The following is a 20,366-nucleotide window of genomic DNA, read 5'->3' on the forward strand; positions in this document are numbered from 1 at the left end:
TGGCTGGCTCGCCAAGTATGCTACTGGATTTTGTCTAGGTTCTTGACTATGCTGTGGAAATGAATTTTGAAAATATGTCTGTAGTTTATTCAGTCAGGGAGTGAAGAGAAATGGGAGAAAATAACAGACTATGGGTCCTAGGTGAAGAGGAAGGGGCTGAAAAGTGATGAAGAGGGTTGATTTACAGCCTATAATTTCCCATTATGGATTATAAATCCTCAGGTTTACTTGCGTAGTGACCCAAGTGGGGAGAGAAGGTGACCAGAATCGGGGTCCAAAGGTGACAGAGAGAATTCGGGCCTTGCACCTTCTTTTTTTTTTTTTAAAGACTTATTTTTTTTTCTCTCCGGCCCCCCCACTCCAGTTGTCTGCTCTCTGTATCCATTCACTGTGTGTTCTTCTGTGTCCGCTTATACTCTTATCAGCGACACCGGGAATCTGTGTCTCTTTTCGTTGCATTATCTTGCTGTGTCAACTCTCCATGTGTGTGGAGCCACTCCTGGGCAGGCTGCACTTTTTTTGCACTGGGTGGTTTTCCTTATGGGGCACACTCCTTGTGCGTGCGGCTCCCCTATGTGGGGGACACCCCTGCGTGGCAGAGCACTCCTTGTGTGCATTAGCACTGTGCATGGGCCAGCTCACCACACAGGTCAGGAGGCCCTGGCTTTGAACAGTGGACCTCCTATGTGGTAGGGGATGCTCTATCTGTTGAGCCAAATCTGCTTCATGTGCCTGCTCTTTAAACCATTAATTATTCCACCCCTTTGCTTATGGCAGGGGAGGAGTTCCAGCTGTGAGCTGTTCTGATTGATTACCCCCATCAATCCCCCGTGAGGGCCCAGTGATAAGGTCCTTGGGGAATATCCGGGGCTTCCCCTGGCTTCTGCAGGAAGTCTAGTTCTGAAAGGCAGACTCTTGGGGAGGGCCTTCCAGCAGCCAGCTTGGGGGTATCGATGTCCACGTGGACTTCTTGCCAGGTTCCAGATCGGTCTATGGATTCCCTATCTTACTAGCTGGCTTCACTACTACAGACTTACTGTGATTTGAGCAATAGAAGGGCTGTTATCACTGATGTGGAGACAGTGGTGGGCATGCTTTAGGACCTTCAGCTCACACCTGTCCCTGGCATACCTGTCCCGGCAGGGAGGAGCACGGTTCCTCTGCCGCGGCTGCACAAGAGCACATGAGAACTGTGCGTGGGACATCTCTGTGGATCAAGGCCGCTGGCCATGGGGCACCCATGCGAAGGCCACCAGTGAAGGGGTTTTTCTGTCTCCTCTCGGTGAGTAGAGCCTGTTGCTTTCTGTGCTGTGGGAGTTGTACTTCTGTTGGTGGCCCTGACTCCAGTGTTGGAGGGGGCTGACATCTCTTCATGCATCTCCCTCTTTCTGACTGATACTTTTTCCTCCAGGTTACCACCGATTTCCAGCTTCTTCCAGCAGACTTCTCTTTATAAGGCCCCTGGCGATCTGACTTAAGACCCACCCTCATTCAGTTGGGCCACACCTCAACTAAAGAGAATGTCTCCCAGCCGTCCGACAGACAGTGGGTCACACCCCAGCCCAGCATGAAGATTAGGAACATGTGTTTGTTGGGGTGCACGATCCAACCTAGCGCACTGCTCAAGGAACAGGATTGGCTTTCTAAACCATGACTAGTTTTCTTGAGCAAGTACCTCAAGATTTCTGTGCCCCATCCTCAGAAAATTAAAAAGAAAAGTAAGGGAGGAGCAAAACATAACACTGACCTATCTTTTGTTCAATTGTCCTTTGGGGATTATGTTGGCTTGGCTTTTTCTGTTTTTATTCCAGAACAGAGAGGCACTTTCCCTTCAGGTAAGAGAGAGGTAAATATACATATATATTAACTTAGAAATTTCACTTTTGAGGCAGGTGGTAAAATGATTGAGTCCACTCCCTCCTGTTGGGACAATTGCTCAGTTACCCCCATAGTGCTTGACTGTAGATGGAGTACACAACTGCTCGACGTCTAACTGAATTATTTAGGATAGGGCCTTATTTGCTGTCTTGCAGACTCAAAATAATAGTGGCTTAAACAAAATGGAGGTTTATTTCTCTCATAGAATCTGAGCAGAAACCATAATGGGCTGGTTTGGGAGCTCCAAAGTATCAGAGACCCCAGCTGCTAAAACAAATACCATGCAATGGGTTGGCGTAACTACAGGAATGTATTGGCCCACGGTTCCAGAGGCTGGAAGGCTGGCTTCCTGCCAGGGCGTCTCTGCCAGCAGTCTTCGGGGTTCCTTGGCTTTTGTGTCACGTGGCCGTGCACGATGCGGTGTCTTCTCTCTCTTCCGGGTGCCATTGGCTCCTGGCTGCTCTCCGTGGCTTCTCTCTCGCCACGAAGCATGAAGACCCGTCCTGACTGAGGTGGGCCACATCTGGGAGGAAGCAATCTCTTCAAAAGGTCCAATTTACATGAGTGCACACCCACGGGGATGGAAAAAGACTGAGGACATGTCCTTCTGGGGTATATAACTGCAGCTCACCATGGCTTCCAGCTTGGTCTCCATCCCTAGGGAATTGGGCTCATTTACGTGGCCTGAGGTGTTTCATGGCCACAACAAAGTATCAGTTGAATGAGAAAGGGAGAAGAGAAGGCAGTATCACCTTGGAAGTTGCAAAAATTTATGCTCCCATCCCATTGGCCAGAAGTCTGTCCACAGCCTCCCCTAGCTACAAGAAAGGCTGGGAGATGTAATCTTTCACTGGTGGCCATGGGTTTAGCTGGATGAAGAGGAGAATGGAGACTTAGAGACAATGCTCTCCCCATCCCCAAATGGTTTTTGGGATTCTTTAGGACTCAAAAAAGGTAAACCCCTGAGCACTGTCATCAATAGGGAGTCTTATGTTTCTTTTTAAAATTTTTATTCTAGTAACATATATACACTCTAAATTTTCCTCCAGTAACCATACTCAGCTCTATAATTCAATGGTGCTAATTACACTCCCTATGTTATGCTACCATCACCAGTATCCATTACCAAAAAACATTTCCATCAGCCCAAACCAATAGATTCCTTCTAATCCTTATATTTATCACCTGGATAATTTGGCCTTATCAATCACTTTCTCCTTCTTGTTATGACTCCTTTGGTTTCTTGGCTTTCTCTCTCTCTCTTTTTTTAAAGATTTATTTATTTATTTAATCCTCCCCCCCCCAGTTGTTGTCTGTTCTCTGTGTCCATTTGCTGTGCCTTGTTTCTTTGTCCGCTTCTGTTGTCGTCATCGGCACGGGAAGTGTGGGCGGCGCCATTCCTGGGCAGGCTGCACTTTCCTTCGAGCTGGGCGGCTCTCCCTACGGGGCGCACTCCTTGCGCGTGGGGCTCCCCTACGCGGGGGACACCCCTGCGTGGCACGGCACTCCTTGCACGTATCAGCACTGCGCATGGGCCAGCTCCACACGGGTCAAGGAGGCCCGGGGTTTGAACCGCGGACCTCCCATGTGGTAGACGGACGCCCTAACCACTGGGCCAAGTCCGTTTCCCTCTTGGCTTTCTCTCATCTCTCAAACCCTTTTCATTGCTATCAATTCCCTGAGAACACAGGATTATGGCTTCCTCCATAATCTACATAATCTACAGTATTATGGTCTCCTGTGAACCAGCTGAATAATAATAATAACAATACAATATTGTATCTAATAGAGTTAGTAAATAATAATGATGATTATTATAAGAGCTTCCAATAATGGACCACTAATAATGTATCACACACTGGTTTCATTGCTTTACCCGCATGATCTCATTTAATCTGATAACCACCCTATGGAGTAGGTCATATCCCATTTTTAGGATACAGAAATTGAGTGTCAGAGAGCTGAAATAACTTGCCCAAGGTCACAGAGCTTGCAGATAGAAACTGAGGCAGGCATTCTGATCCCAGAATCTGTACTTTTAGTTTTTTCAACATATTACTTTTGTCAGGTTTCGAAAGAAAAAAAAAAAAACAAAAACATCAAAAGCCATAGCACAATAAATCCAGTTTTTAGAAAAATCTAAATTTTTTTCATTTTAAAAACAGTTTAGGGAAGCAGATGTGGCTCAAGCGATTAGGCTCCGGCTACCACGTGGGAAGTCAGTGGTTCGGTTCCCAGTACCTCCTACAGAAGACAGTGAGCTAGTGTGACAGGCAGGCACAGCAAGCTAACAGAACAAGATAACGCAACAGAGACACAAGAAGAAAAACATAAAGGGAGACACAACAAAGCAGGGAGTAGAGATTCCAGTGCCTTCTAAAGAGGACAAGCAGGATGACAAGCTGGCATGACAAGATGACGCAACAAGAGACACGAGGGAAAACATAACGAGAGACACAACAAAGCAGGGAATGGGGGTGGCTTAAGTGATTAGATGCCTCTCTCACACATTGGAGGTCCTGGGTTTGGTTCCTGGTGCCTCCTGGAGAAGGCGAGAAAATAATGATCAGACAGATAAGTGAACCATCCAGGGGAAGGGAGGGATAAAGAAAGAAAAATAAAGTAAGTAAAAAAAAAAAAATCACCCATCAACCATGTGGGATCTAAGCTCCCTCTTGTTACAGAGGTGGAGTGGACATCACTATCCCAGAGTCCACAGGATGGAGGAATAAAATATGGATTAGAGTGAACTTACTTGTGTTCTACTATAGAACTTTTGTGACTAGTCATGGAAGAAACTGTAGCACTGATGTGGAGAAAGTGGCCACGGTAGTTGCTGAGGGCAGGGAGCGGGAAGAAGAGATGTGATGTGGGGGCATTTTTGGGACTTGGAGTAGTTCTAAATGGTATTGCAGGGAGGTGCAGGACATTGTATATCCTGCCATAACCCACTGAATGGACTGGGGGAGAGTGTAAACTACAATGCAAACTCTAACCCATGCAGTGCTGCATTGCTCCAAAATGTATTCACCAAATGCAATGAATGTGCCACAGTGATGAGGGAGGTTGTTGATGTGGGAACCTCTTGGATTTTTTTGTTTATTTTTTAAAGATTTATTTATTTCTCTCCCCTTCCACCCCCCCACCCTGGTTGTCTGTTCTCTGTGTCTATTTGCCGTGTCTTCTTTTTTGTCCACTTCTGTTGTTGTCAGCGGCACGGGAATCTGTGTTTCTTTTTGTTGCGTCATCTTGTTGTGTCAGCTCTCCGTGTGTGCGGCGCCATTCCTGGGCAGGCTGCACTTTCTTTCACGCTGGGCAGCTCTCCTTATGGGGCGCACTCCTTGCGCGTGGGACTCTCCTACGCGGGGGACACCCCTGCGTGGCAGGGCACTCCTTGCGCGCATCAGCACTGCGCATGGGCCAGCTCCACACGGGTCAAGGAGGCCCGGGGTTTGAACCGCAGACCCCCCATGTGGTAGACGGATGCCCTAACCACTGGGCCAAGTCCGCTGCCTGGATTTTTTTAATGTAACATTTTTTTTGTGATCTATGTATCTTCAAAGAAATACAATAGAAGTCTCATGTGATTAGAAACAAATCTTAAAAAAAAAGATGAACAGACAAGTGCAAACAATGAAGGAGTGGGGAGAGATAAATAAAATAAATATAAAAACAATTTATTGAAGTATATCATTCATACATGAAAATACATAAACAGTAAGTCTATAATTAAAATTGTAAATTTACAAAATAAACATGTATAAGACCATACAGGACTCCCATACATCACCTCGCCACAAATCCCTTGCATTCTTGGACACATTTGTAACAAATTATGAAAGAGCATCCTCAAAGTGTTACTACTAACAATATATCTTCCATTTGGGTGTATTTTCCCCCAATCCACTGTATTATTTTTTTGTTCATAAACTGTACAGTTTATCTAAAGTGTACAATCAATGGCATTTGGTATGATCACTGAGTTGTGCATTCTACACTTCAATCAATATTAAAAAAAGAACAAAAAAACCCAAACCACTATTATACCTATATGTTAGTGCTCCTAAATACAAATCCTATGATGTGCTTTCACTATTTCTATTCATTTCCAAACATTTTATTTATTTATTTTTATTTTATTTTTTATTTATTTTTCTCCCCTTCCCCCATTGTCTGCTCTCTGTGTCCATTTGCCGTGTGTTCTTCTGTGTCCGCTTGCATTATCTGGTGGCACTGGGAAATTCCATTTCTTTTTTTGTTGTTTCGTCATCTTGCGGCATCAGCTCTCTGTGTGTGCAGTGCCACTCTTGGACAGGCTGTGCTTTTTTCACATGGGGTGGCTCTCCTTAAGGGGCGCACTCCTTGCACGTGGGGCTCCCCTATGTAGGGGACACCCCTGTGTGGCACAGCACTCCTTGTGCACATCAGCACTGCACGTGGGCGAGCTTACCACATGTGTCAGGAGGCCCTGGGGATCGAACCCTGGACCCTCCATATGGTAGACGGATGCTCTATCAGTTGAGCCACAGCCACTTCCCGTTTTCCAAACATTTAAAAACAACTTTTTACCAATTCTGCACAGATTAAACTTCAGCTTTCATTCCCTAACTACATTCTTTTCTCTGGTGACTTATATTCTAGCTATTAAACCATGAGTTGGCTTATTATATTTAGTTTATAAGAGTGAAGTCATATAATATTTGTCCTTTTGTGTCTGGCTTGCTTCACTCAACATAATCCTCCAGGTTCAACCACGTTGTCATGTGCTTCACAACTTCATTTCTTCTTACAGTTGAATATTCCATCATGTGTATATACCACAGTTTGTTTATCCATTTGTCAGTTGTGGACACCTGGGTTGTTTCCCTCTTTTGGCAATTGTGAGTAACTCTGCTATGAACCTTGGTGTGTAGATGTCTGTTCATGTCACTGCTCTCAGTTCTTCTGGGGATATACCCAGTAGTGGTATTGCAGGGTCACATGGTTGATCTATACGTAACTTCCTTAGGAACTGCCAAACTGACTTCTACAGTGGCTGTACCATTCCCACCATCAGAGAATAAGCAATCCTATCTCTCCACATCCTCTCCAACACTTGTAGCTTTCTGTTTTGTTAATAGTGGCCATTCTAATAGGTGTAAAATGATATCTCCTCATAGCTTTGATTTACACCCCCTAATAGTCAGTGATGCTGTGCAATTTTTCATGTGCATTTTCACTATTTGTATTTTTATTTTATTTTATTTATTTATTTTTTTAAAAAGATTTATTTATTTATTTAATTTCCCCCCCTCCCCTGGTTGTCTGTTCTTGGTGTCTATTTGCTGCGTCTTGTTTCTTTGTCCACTTCTGTTGTCGTCAGCGGCACGGGAAGTGTGGGCGGCGCCATTCCTGGGCAGGCTGCTCTTTCTTTTCACACTGGGCGGCTTTCCTCACAGGCGCACTCCTTGCGCGTGGGGCTCCCCCACGCGGGGGACACCCTTGTGTGGCACGGCACTCCTTGCGCGCATCAGCACTGCGCATGGCCAGCTCCACACGGGTCAAGGAGGCCCGGGGTTTGAACCGCGGACCTCCCATGTGGTAGACGGACGCCCTAACCACTGGGCCAAAGTCCGTTTCCCTGTATTTTTATTTTATAAAAATGTCTATTCAGGTCTTTTGCCCATTAAAAAAAATTGGGTCATTTGTCTTATTAAAAAAAAATTATTTATTCCCCATCCCCCTGTTGTTTGTGCTAGCTGTCTGTTCTGTGTCCATTCATTGTGTGCTCTGTGTCTGCTCATCTTCTCTTTAGGAGGCACTGGCAATTGAATCTGGGACTTTCCATGTCAGAGAGAGGCACTCGACTGCTTGAGCCACCTCAACTCCCTGCTTTCTTGTGTCTCTCATTGTCTTTCCTCTTTGTGTTTCCTTGTTGGGTCATCTTGTTGCGTCAGCTCGCTGTGCCTACCTGATGTGCCAGCTCACTGTCTTGCTCATCTTCTCCAGGAGGCACCGGGAACTGAACCTGGGACCTCCCATGTAGTAGGTGGAGCTCAGTCACCTGAGCCACATCCACTCCCCCCCTATAATTTTTTTTTAAATAGTACATTGGGTCAGAGGAAAATGCAGTTATTATTTTTTTAAGATTTATTTTTTATTTACTTCTCTCCCCTTCCTCCCCCCTTCCCAGCCCCCCCAGTTTTCTGCTTTAATGTCCATTCACTGTGTGTTCTTCTGTGTCTGCTTGCATTCTTGTTAGCAGTTACCAGGTATCTGTGTCTCTTTGTTGCATTATCTTGCTGCATCAGCTATCCATGTGTGTGGCTCCACTCCTGGGCAGGCTGTGCTTTTATTCACACAGGGTGACTCTCTTTGCAGGGCGTGCTCCTTGCATGTAGGGTTCCCCTATGCAAGGGACATCCCTGCATGGCATGGCACTTCTTGTGTGCAACAGCACTGCATATGGGCCAGTTCACCACACAGGTCAGGAGGCCTTGGGTTTGAACCCTAGACCTCCCATATGGTAGACGGATGCTCTATCAGTTGAGCCAAATCCGATTCCCTCCCCCCCATATATATATATATTTTTTAAAGATTTATTTTTATTTATTTATTTAATTCCCCTCCCCTTCCCCGGTTGTCTATTTTCTGTGTCTTTTTGCTGCGTCTTGTTTCTTTGTCCGCTTCTGTTGTCGTCAGCGGCATGGGAAGTGTGGGCGGCACCATTCCTCGGCAGGCTGCTCCCTCCTTTGCGCTGGGCGGCTCTCCTTATGGGTGCACTCCTTGCGCGTGGGGCTCCCCTACGCGGGGGACACCCCTGCGTGGCAGGGCACTCCTTGCGCGCATCAGCACTGCGCATGGGCCAGCTCCACACGGGTCAAGGAGGCCCGGGGCTTGAACCACGGACCTCCCATGTGGTAGACGGACGCCCTAACCACTGGGCCAAAGTCCGTTTCCCCCCCTATATTTTTTATGTAACTTTTATGTAGTCTAAAACTTCTTTAATTATAATAATTTAAAAAATTAAAAAAAGAATCTTAACAAGTAATCTAATCAAAGTCCTCTCAACTGAATCTAATACAATCAAAGGGTATAACACCCAGATGAATAGATTAGTTTACAAACATAATCTTTCTCTGTTTGGGATTCATAAAATAATCCCAAACTGCCACAGTGATGTTGGTTTCATAAAATGTGTTGGGTAATTTTCCCTCCTTTTCAATTTTTTGGAAGAGTTTAAACAAGATGGGTATTAACTCTCAAAATGTTTGGTAGAATTCATCTGTGAAGATATCTGGTTCTGGATTTTTCTTTGTTGGAAAATTTTTGATGACTGATTCAATCTTTTTGCTTGTCATTGATTTTTTGAGTTCTTGTATTTCTCATAGAAGTAGGTTGTTTATGCTTTTCTAGGAATTTTCCCATTTCACCTAGGATATCTAATTTGTTAGCATACAATTTCTCATAACATCCTCTTATGATCCTTTTTATTTCTGTGGAGTTAGTTATAATGTCCCCCCTTTCATTCTTTTTTTTAAAAAAAGATTTATTTATTTATTTATTTTATTTCTCTCCCCTTCCCACTTGCATTCTTGTCAGCACCACTGGGAATCTGTGTTTCTTTTTGTTATGTCATCTTGCTGCATCAGCTCTCCATATGTGTGGCACCACTCCTGGGCAGGCTGCATTTTTTTTTGCTCAGGGTGGCTCTCCTTATGGGGCACACTCCTTGTGTGTGGGGCTCCCCTACATGGGGGACACATCTGCACAGCAGGGCACTCCTTGTGCACATCAGCACTGCACGTGGGCCAGCTCATCACATGGGTCAGGAGGCCCTGGGTTTGGACCCTGGACCTCCCATGTGGTAGGCGGATGCTCTATGAGTTGAACCAAATCCGCTTTCTGCTCCCTTTCATTCTTGATTTTTATGTGCATCTTCTTTGTTAGTTTTGCCAAGGGCTTGCCGATTTTATTGATTTTCTCAAAGAACCAGCTTTTGGTTTGGTTGATTTTCTCTTTTTTTTTTCCTCAATTTCATTTATTTCTTCTCTAATTTTTGTTATTTCTTTCTGCTTGGTTTGGGATTGGTTTGCTATTCTTTTTCTAGTTTCTCCAGTTGTTCAGTTAGGTCTTTGAGTTTAACTCTTTCTTCTTTTTTAATACAGGCCTTTAGGGCTATACATTTCTCTCTCAGCACTGACTTCACTGCATCCCATAAGCTTTGCTATTTTGTGTTCTTATTTTCACTTGTCTCAAGATATCTACTAATTTGTTTTGCAATTTCTTTTTTGACCGACTGATTGTTTAAGAGTGTGTTGTTTAGCCTCCATATATTTGCAAACTTTCCCCTTTCTTGCCTATAATTGATTTCCAGCTTCATTTCATGATCAGAAAAGCTGCTTTGTATAATTTCTTTTTTTTTTTAAAGATTTGTTTTATTTATTTCTCTCCCCTTCCTCCCACCCCCACCAGTTGTCTCTCTCTACATGGGAGACACCCCTGCGTGGCAGGGCACTCCTTGTGCACATCAGCACTGTGCATGGGCCAGCTCCACATGGGTCAGGGAGGCCCTGGGTTTGAACCCTGGACCTCCTATGTGGTAGGTAGATGCTCTATCAGGTGAGCCAAATCTGCTTCCCTATAATTTCAAACTTGAATTTATTGAGACCTGTGTTGTAGCCCAACATGTGGTCTAGCCTGGAGAAAGATCCATGAGCACTTGAGAAGAATGAATAATCTGTTGATTTGGGGTGCAATATTTTGTATATGTCTGTCAGGGCCAGTTCGTTTACCATATTGTTCAAGCTGTTTCCTTGTTGATCTTCTGTCTAGTTGTTCTATCTGTTGATGTGACTGGCAAACTATTATTGTAGAGATGTCTATTTCTCCTTTCAGTTTTGCCAGTTTGTCTCATGTATTTTGGGGAACCCTGGTTAGGTGTGTAGATATTTATGACTTTTACTCCTTCCTGGTGGATTGTCCATTTTATTAATATATAATGGCCTTCTGCATCTCTTATCATTGTTTGGCATTTAAAGTCTGTTTTGTCTGATACAAATATAGCTACGCTGTTCTCTTTTGGTTACTATTTGCGTGAAACATCTTTTTCTACCCTTTCCCTTTCAGTCTATTGGCATCCTTGGGTCTAAGGTGAGTCTCCTGCAGATAGCATATGGATGGCTCATGTTTTCTTATCCATCCTGTCAGCCTGTATCTTTTGAGTGGGAAGTTTATTACATTAACACTCAATGTTATTACTGTAAAGGCATCACTTACTTCAGCTACTTTATCCTTTGCCTTTCATGCATATCTTATTTTTGCCCATCTTTTTTATTTTTAAAATTTTAAAATGTTTAATCTTTTATTATTTTTTTTTAAAAAGATACATAGATCACACAAAATGTTACATTAAAAAATATAAGAGGGGGAAGTGGACTTGGCCCAATGGATAGGGCGTCCGCCTACTACATGGGAGGTCCGCGGTTCAAACCCAGGGCCTCCTGACCCGTGTGCAGCTAGCCCACGTGCTGTGCTGATGTGCTCAAGTAGTGCACATCAGGGGTGTCCCCCACGTAGGGGAGCCCCATGCACAAGGAGTGTGCCCCATAAGCCTGCCCAGGAATGGCACCACACACATGAAGAGCTGATGCAGCAAGAAGATGCAACAAAAAGAGACATGGATTCCGGGTGCCACTGACAAGAATACAGGTGGACACAGAAGAACACGCAGCGAGTGGATAGAGAGAGCAGACAACTGGGGGGGGGGGTGCGGAGAAGGGGAAAGAAATAAAAAATAAAATCTTAAAAAAAAATTGACATGCAGGCAGTGGGTGTAGCTCAGTGGTTGAGCTCCTGCTTCCCATGTACGAGGTCCAGGGTTCAATCCCTGGTACCTCCTAAAATAAAAAAAATACAACAACTTCACTTCTGCACTCTCCTCCAAGCCTCTCTCTTGTCTTGTTTTCTGGCTACAGAACTTCTGTTAATGTTTCCTGCAGAGCTGGATTCTTGTTGCAAACACTCTTAATTTCTCTTTATCTGTGAATATTTTAAGGACAGTTTTGATGGATAAAGTATTCTTGGCTGGCGTTTTTTCTCTTTCAGTACCATAATTATAACATACCATTGCCTTCTTGCCTCCATGGTTTCTGAAGAGAAATCCATAATAAGTCTTTTTTTTGGTTAAAGTTAATAGATCACAAAGATCGTTATATTAAAAACATTAAAAAAAATAAAAAACATAAGAGGTTCCCATATACCCCACTCCCCACTCCCACCCCATCTGTTTTTGTAAATTGTATTTTTTTGCAGATATATACATCACCAAAAAAAAAGTTACATTAAAAAATATAGGAGGTTCCTGTATATTCTGTACTCCCCACCCCACTCCTCCCATACCAACAACCTCCTCCATCATTGTGGCACACTCATCGCACTCAGTGAACACATTTTGGGGCACTGCTGCACCACATAGATAATAGTTTACCTGTAGTTCACATTCTCCCCTAGGACATTCAGTAGGTTATGGCAGGATACATAAAGTCCAACATCTGACCCTGCAATGTCATTTAGGACAAGTTCAAGTCCTGAAAATGCCCCCACATCACATCTCTTCTTCCCTCTCCCTGCCCTCAGCAACTACTATGGCCACTTTCTCCACATGATGCTACAATTTCTTCCATTACTAGTCACAATAGTTCCATAGTAAGAATATCTAATCCATATTTTATTCCTCCATCCTGTGGACCCTGGGATGGTGATGTCCACTCCACCTCTAGATCAAGAGGGGGCTTAGGCGGTTCAAACCCCGGGCCTCCTTGACCCGTGTGGAGCTGGCCCATGCGCAGTGCTGATGCGCGCAAGGAGTGCCGCGCCACGCAGGGGTGTCCCCCGCTTAGGGGAGCCCCATGCACAAGGAGTGCGCCCGTAATGAGAGCCGCCCAGCGCAAAAGAAAGTGCAGCCTGCCCAGGAATGGTGCCGCCCACACTTCCCGTGCCGCTGACAACAGAAGCAGACAAAGAAACAAGATGCAGCAAATAGACACAGAGAACAGACAACTGGGGGGGGGGGATGAAATAAATAAATAAATTAATTAATTAAAAAAAAAAGAGGGGGCTTAGATTCCACATGGATGATGGATGCAATTTCTCTGTTTTCAGTTGTTGGCACTCTTGATTCCCTGGTGTGGTGCATAGTAAGTCTTATTGGACATCCATTGTTTGCTTTTCCCTTGCTGCTATCAGAATTTTCTCTTTATCTTTGGCATTTGGCATACTGAATATTATGTGTCTTGAGGTAGGTCTATTTGGATTTATTCTAATTGGAGTGCCCCGTGCTTCCTGGACATGTCTTTCATGAGACATGTCTTTCATGAGAGTTGGGAAATTTTTGGCCATTATTTTCTCAAATACTCTTTCTGTCCCCTTTCCCTTTTCGTCTCCTTTTGGAACTCCCATAAGATGTATGCTGCTGCACTTCATGTTATCATTCAATGCCCTGAACCCTTGCTCAATTTTTCCTATTCCTTTCTCTTTAATTTTAGTTGTTCTTTCCTCTATGTCACTGATTCTTTCTTCCATGATTTCATATCTGCTGTTGTGTGACTCTATTGTATTTTCAATCTCACTTATTGTATCTTTCATTCCCATAAGCTCTGTTATTTTTCTATCCAAGATTTCAAATTTTTCTCTATGCTCACTCAGTGTCATCCTCTTCTTTATTTTAGAATTACCAGGGATTGAACCCAGGACCTCATATATGGGCAGCAGGTGCTCAACCACTGAGCTACATCTGCTCCCCAATGAGAGTTGGGTTTTTTTCATTTGTTTGTTTGTTTTAGGAGGTACTGGGGATCAAAGCCAGGACCTCATACATGGGAAGCAGGTACTCAACCACTTGAGCAATACCCATTTCCAGTGTCTTCTTTTTTTTTTTAAAGATTTATTTATTTATTTCTCTCCCCTCCCCCCCCCACCCCAGTTGTCTGTTCTCTGTGTCTATTTGCTGCATCTTCTTTGTCCACTTCTGTTGTTGTGAGCGGCATGGGAATCTGTGTTTCTTTTTGTTGTGTCATCTTGTTGCATCAGCTCTCCGTGTGTGCGGTGCCATTCCTGGGCAGGCTGCACTTTCTTTCGCGCTGGGCAGCTCTCCTTACAGGGAGCACTCCTTGCGCATAGGGCTCCCCTATGTGGGGGACACCCCTGCGTGGCAGGGCACTCCTTGCGCGCATCAGCACTGCGCATGGGCCAGCTCCACACGGGTCAAGGAGGCCTGGGGTTTGAACCACAGACCTCCCATGTGGTAGGCGGACGCCCTAACCACTGGGCCAAGTCAGCCACCTCCAGTGTCCTTTTTTTTTGTTTTTGTTTTTTGTTTTTTGTTTTGTTTTTTTGTTTTACCAAAGCCTTTATTCCCCTCCCCAAAAATAAAGCTGGCTTCTAGAAATAGATGTGGAATCAAAGAATGTTCCAGGGTACTGAGTTTTGAGGACAAACCACAAACCTCTTGCTTCTCCAACAGTCCTATGAATCCATTCCTTGCACAACTGCACATGTATTTTAGACATTCAAAAATACTTCTAGAACTCCACAACTGTGAGTTCCTCTATCACTTCCTGAAGCCTGATGCACTCACAAATTGCCCTGAAAACCTCCTACCACCAGATGGGAAACGTTTACAAAGTCAAGGTCCTCTAGAGGTCCTGAGACTGGGTACTTCCCGAGGGCTGGAGGTTTGTGTGGAGCTTGTGCATGTGGCCCAGTGCCTGTGTGAGAAAAGCCCCGCTGGTGTTCATCTCCATTAGGGTCAAGTTGTCCAGCTTGGCACGTGCCTCCTGCTGCTTCCCAAAGCTGTCAGCAGAGACCCGGAGTTTAGCTATGCGAGTGTCCCACACATCCTTGACCAGGGTCCGGATCTCATCTGCTTTTGGAATGTTGTCTGAAGCATGATTGAGCAGGAGTTTGGTCAGTTCCGTGTAGTAAGGGCTGGGCATTGGGGTAAAAGTTTCTTCCTTTCGTTCATGGTCCCGATTCACCTCCAACTTCTCTACATCCATCCACTCAGGTGGGATCAGCCGACACTTCTTTGTTTCAGGTTAATTGCCAACCAAAGAGGCACTTCCACTGGTAAGCCAGGGTTAAAAGGCCCCGGATCCCCCCCGATAAGGCAGATCTTGTCCAGGCTGAAGTTAGGGAAGACGGTGACCAGCTCCTTCTCGGCCAGAAACTCGACCTCGGCCGCCTCCATGGCGCCGGGCGCGGCCGGGACTCACAGCCTCCGCGGAGCCCTCAGCGGCCAGGCTCCAGTGTCTTCTTAATGTCTTTTATTTCTTTAGCCATGTTGTCCTTCAAGTCCATGATTTGATTTAGGAGATTTGTATGAACTTCATTGATTAGCTGTTTCAAGTCCTGTGTCTCATCTGGAGTTTTGATTTGTTGCTTTCCCTGACTCATATCTTCCTTTTTCTTGGTATGGCTTGTAGTCGTTTTTTGCTGATATCTAGGCATCTGATTCGGATGCTGAGTTTACTCTGAGGTTCTGTTTCTCTCTCTTGCCTAGGGATTTACTGTTAAGCAGCTGTGTGTTATCACTGTTCTTTGACTCTTGGTTGAACTTATTCTAGATATTTAGGATTGCCCCTTCCTGTTTAACTGCTCAAACCAGGGCTAAGAGCCCATTAATGGGGTGCAGGCCAGTTTCCAAGGGCCTTGGAGGGGGGGGGCAGAAAGTCACCTGCTTTGCCCCTTTTATGTATTTATTATTTTCCCCCCTTTTCATGCACTTTTCTAGTCTGGCCAGCAGATGGCGCTCTTGGACAGACCTCTCTGCTCAGAGGGTGGGTGCTATGGAGAAGGCATTCAGTGGAACTCTTTAGGGCAGTGCAGAAGCAAGGTCCTTAGAGCTGACCATGCCTCACAAACAAACATTTTCAGAGGCTGTTCTCTATCCTTGTCCAGCCACATCTTCCCTCTGCCTCTTCAGCAACCAGCCTGGGGCAGTTAGGAGGGTGTTTGAGAAGGCGAATTATCTTTAGGTCCCTGCTGGCTCTCAGTGTAAAAACAATGTCACAGCCCCACTCAACCTGGAAGTGGGTGACCCTTCCAATGCAGCAGAGCAAGTTTGCTGGCCAAAATCTAAATTTGCTGTGGGTTGTGTCCCTCCCTCTCTCCTTTCTTGGGGAAGAGGACCCCTAAAGCCCCTCAGTTCACAGCCGCTGCAGTCTGCAGACAGCTCTTTGCTCTGTAGGTGGGGGGATGGGTGCCTGCGGCTGCTTTTTCAGTTCTCACAGGATTTGTCAGCCAGCTGAAGCTCCTTTCCTTTGTCCCCGTCTCTTCTTTGTGGTGTCTCGCCTTCCCCTGGTGTCCTGAGCTCCAGAGCAGACCTCCAGACAGTCTCTCCCTGCCCTCCATCTATTTTTTCTCAGAGAGAATTGATTCCTCTTTATTTCCAATCCTCCATCTTCATGGTTGATGTGACTCAAAAAACCTAACATTTTATCAAGCTCAGAATTCTTTTAATGTAAGATGACTCAATGTAGGTGCTTCAAAACTTCCTTTTTTAAGATAGAATCAAGATAATCCTCTTGGGAGAGAAAATGGCCCACGCATATGTCCTTATGCCCATATATATTCTAATGAGCACTCTATTTTGTTATTTTAGTGTCTGATTTGACTGACATATTGATTATTACTGCTTCCCCCTCAAAAGGATTGAATGATTGTAGTTGCAGTCATAACTTCACCACTGAGTAGCAAAATTAAACTTTATTACACCAAAATACATACCCCTTTCATGAAATTCAGTGCAACATTACAGGCCAGAAAACAGAAGATTCTGACAACACTTTAGGATTTATTCTAACTATGAAGGAACATTCTAGAACATCATTGTCCAACAGAAATACAATGCAAACCACATACATAATTTTACATTTTCTAGTAGTCACATTAAACAAATGCAAAGAAACAGATGAGATTAATTTTAATACTGGGGCGGCGATCTTGGCCCAGTGGTTAGGGCGTCCATCTACCACATGGGAGGTCCGCGGTTCAAACCCCAGGCTTCCTTGACCCGTGTGCAGCTGGCCCACGCGCAGTGCTGATGCGCGCAAGGAGTGCCCTGAGACGCAGGGGTGTCCCCCGCGTAGGGGAGCCCCACGCACAAGGAGTGTGCCCCGTAAGGAGAGTTGCCCAACGCAAAAGAAAATGCAGCCTGCCCAGGAATGGCGCCACACACATGGAAAGCTGACACAAGATGACGCAACAACAAAAAAAGAAACACAGATTCCCGTGCCGCTCACAACAACAGAAGCGGACAAAGAAGATCCAGCAAATTGATACAGAGAACAGACAACTGAGGTGGGGTGGGGGGAAGGGGAGAGAAATAAATAAATAAATCTTTAAAAAAAAATTTTAATACTGTATTTTACTTAGCCCACTATGTTATTAAAAATTATCATTTGAATAGGTAGTCAATACAAATGATTAAGGAGATATTTCGCCTTCCGTTTTTCATAGTCAGTGTTTAAAATCCAGAGTGTATTTTGCACTGATGGCTCATCTCAATCAGGAACAGCTGTATTTCAAGTGCTCGATAGCCATGTGTGGCTAGTGGCCACCATGCTGGACAGACAGAACTAGAATCTACCTGGAAGTGTTTGGAAAAGCAATTAGCTTATGCCACTAGGATTTTCTGCCTCGGAGTGGGGGACTGATGGCCCAAAGGCGCATGGCAGCATACTGGAAACATAAAACAACTATAGTGTTAGCAGAACCCTCTGCATTCTGGGCTTCTATGTTCTTGGACTATGTCACATAAAAGAATTTAAGGACACGCCATCAGGTAGGCAAGGGAGTAAAGAGTTTATTAAGAAACAAGGAGGCGTTACTTACCTCGACTCTTAGCTTGTTGGGAACAGTAACCAGGACCCGTGTCTGCTCCTGTCGTCTTCGCCTTCCATCCCGTAGCCACCATGCGTGAGTGCATCTCCATCCACGTCGGCCAGGCTGGTGTCCAGATTGGCAATGCCTGCTGGGAGCTCTACTGCCTGGAACACGGCATCCAGCCCGATGGCCAGGTGCCAAGTGACAAGACCATTGGGGGAGGAGATGACTCCTTCAACACTTTCTTCAGTGAGACCGGCGCTGGCAAGCATGTGCCCAGGGCAGTGTTTGTAGACCTGGAACCCACAGTCATTGATGAAGTTCGCACTGGCACCTACTGCCAGCTCTTCCACCCTGAGCAGCTCATCACAGGCAAGGAAGATACTGCCAATAACTATGCCCGCGGGCATTACACCATCGGCAAGGAGATCATCGACCTGGTTCTGGACAGAATTTGCAAACTGGCTGACCAGGGCACAGGGCTTCAGGGTTTCTTGGTTTTCCACAGCTTTGGTGGGAGAACTGGTTCTGGGTTCACCTCCCTGCTGATGGAGCGCCTTTCTGTTGATGATGGCAAGAAGTCCAAGCTGGAGTTCTCCATTTACCCAGCCCCCCAGGTCTCCACGGCTGTGGTCGAGCCCTACAACTCCACCCTCACCACCCACACCACCCTGGAGCACTCAGACTGTGCCTTCGTGGTAGACAATGAGGCCATCTATGACATCTGTCGCAGAAATCTTGATCTTGAGCGCCCAACCTACACCAACCTTAACCGCCTTGTTAGCCAGATTGTGTCCTCCATCACAGCCTCCCTCAGGTTCGATGGTGCCCTGAATGGAGATCTGATGCCCTATCCCCGCATCCACTTTCCTCTGGCCACATATGCCCCTGTCATCTCTGCTGAGAAAGCCTGCCATGAGCAGCTTTCTGTAGCAGAGATTACCAATGCTTGCTTCGAGCCGGCCAACCAGATGGTGAAATGCGGCCCTCGCCACGGTGAACACATGGCCTGCTGCCTGCTGTACCAGGGCCACGTGGTTCCCAAAGACGTCAGTGCTGCCATGGCCACCATCAAGGCCAAGCGCACCATCCAGTTTGTGGACTGGTGTCCCGCTGGCTTCAAGGTCGGCATGAATTACCAGCCTCCCACTGGGGTTCCTGGTGGCGACCTGGCCAAGCCGCAGCGAGCTGTGTGCATGCTGAGCAACACCACAGCCATTGCCGAGGCCTGGGCTCGCCTCGACCACGAGTCTGACCTGATGTACGCCAAGCGTGCCTTTGTTCACCGGTACGTGGGGGAGGGACTGGAGGAAGGAGAGTTTTCTGAGGCCCGTGAGGACATGGCTGCCCTCGAGAAGGCTTATGAGGAGGTTGGTGTAGATTCTGTTGAAGGAGAAGGTGAGGAAGAAGGAGAATATTAGTGCCCATTTCTCAGCCCTACAGCATGTCTCACTCCCAGTACTTCAGCTCTGGGGCCTCTGCCATGTCTAGTGGAGTCTTCTCTCTTTCCTTGTGTATCTGCTTCTTGTGTGTTTACTTCCTGGGCTCTGGGATCAAAACTCCAACTAACTCCTCTGCCGTGTTGTTTCCTCTGAGTCTCCACCCACCAAGGGGTAGGGACTCAACATCCTACTGATGTGGCCCAATCAAAGCCTTAATCATAATTTAATCAAAAGTGAAACCCCTGAATCCAATACAGTATAATATGCTCAGAGGAACAGATCAGTTTACAAACATAATCCAATATCTATTTTTGGAATTCATAAACAATATCAAACTGTTGGAAGTGGACTTGGCCCAGTGGTTAGGGTGTCCGTCTGCCACATGGGAGGTCCATGGTTCAAACCCCGGGCCTCCTTGACCGTGTGGAGCTGGCCCACGCACAGTGCTGATGAGTGCGAGGAGTGCCCTGCCACGCAGGGGTGTCCCCCGCGTAGGGGGGCCCCACACGCAAAGAGTGCGCCCCGTAAGGAGAGTCGCCCAGTGTGAAAAAAGAGCAGCCTGCCCAGGAATGACGCTGCACACACGGAGAGCTGACACAGCAAGATGACGCAACAAAAAAAAGAAACACAGATTCCCGTGCCGCTGACAACAACAGAAGTGGACAAAGAAGAACACACAGCAAATAGACACAGAGAACAGACAACTGGGGTAGGGGGAGGAAGGGGAGAGAAATAAATAAAAAGTAAATCTTTAAAAAAAAAATCAAACTGCTACACCAACTTATACTCTCACCAGCAGTGCAGGAGAGTTCCAGTTACTCCACATCTTCCTCAGTGCTTCATATTGTCAGTCCTTCCAGCATCAGTGTAGTGGGTATGTAAAGGTAGCTCACAGTGGTTTTATATTTTTGTTTCCTTGGTCATTAATCAAGTTGAGCATCTTTTCAAATGTTTATTAGCCATTTGGACATCTTCTTTTGTGAAGGACCCATTCAGCTGTTTTGCCCACTTTTCCACTGGGTTGTCTCCTTAGGCAATAGCTTCCACCCTTAGAGTCTTGGATATTTGTAGAAGTTTCATGGTACCAAAAGATAGGAATCATCTTCAAGTTGCCCTTGGTTGCTACCCAGTACAGCACCGGGCACCCCAGATGGATGGCAGAGTCTGGATTAGTACCACCTT

At 45.8% G+C, this 20,366-nt stretch overlaps 2 pseudogenes; one reads left to right on the top strand and one right to left on the bottom strand.

The window, feature by feature from the left end:
- Positions 1-14,206: 14,206 nt before the first annotated feature.
- LOC101412202 (DNA replication complex GINS protein PSF2 pseudogene) lies at positions 14,207-15,106 on the bottom strand (annotated as a pseudogene).
- A 2,648-nt stretch (positions 15,107-17,754) lies between these two features.
- On the top strand, positions 17,755-19,192 carry LOC101412632 (tubulin alpha-1B chain pseudogene; annotated as a pseudogene).
- The last annotated feature ends 1,174 nt before the right edge of the window (positions 19,193-20,366 follow it).

This window comes from Dasypus novemcinctus, chromosome 18 (assembly GCF_030445035.2).
Source record: "Dasypus novemcinctus isolate mDasNov1 chromosome 18, mDasNov1.1.hap2, whole genome shotgun sequence".
Taxonomy (NCBI): domain Eukaryota; kingdom Metazoa; phylum Chordata; class Mammalia; order Cingulata; family Dasypodidae; genus Dasypus; species Dasypus novemcinctus.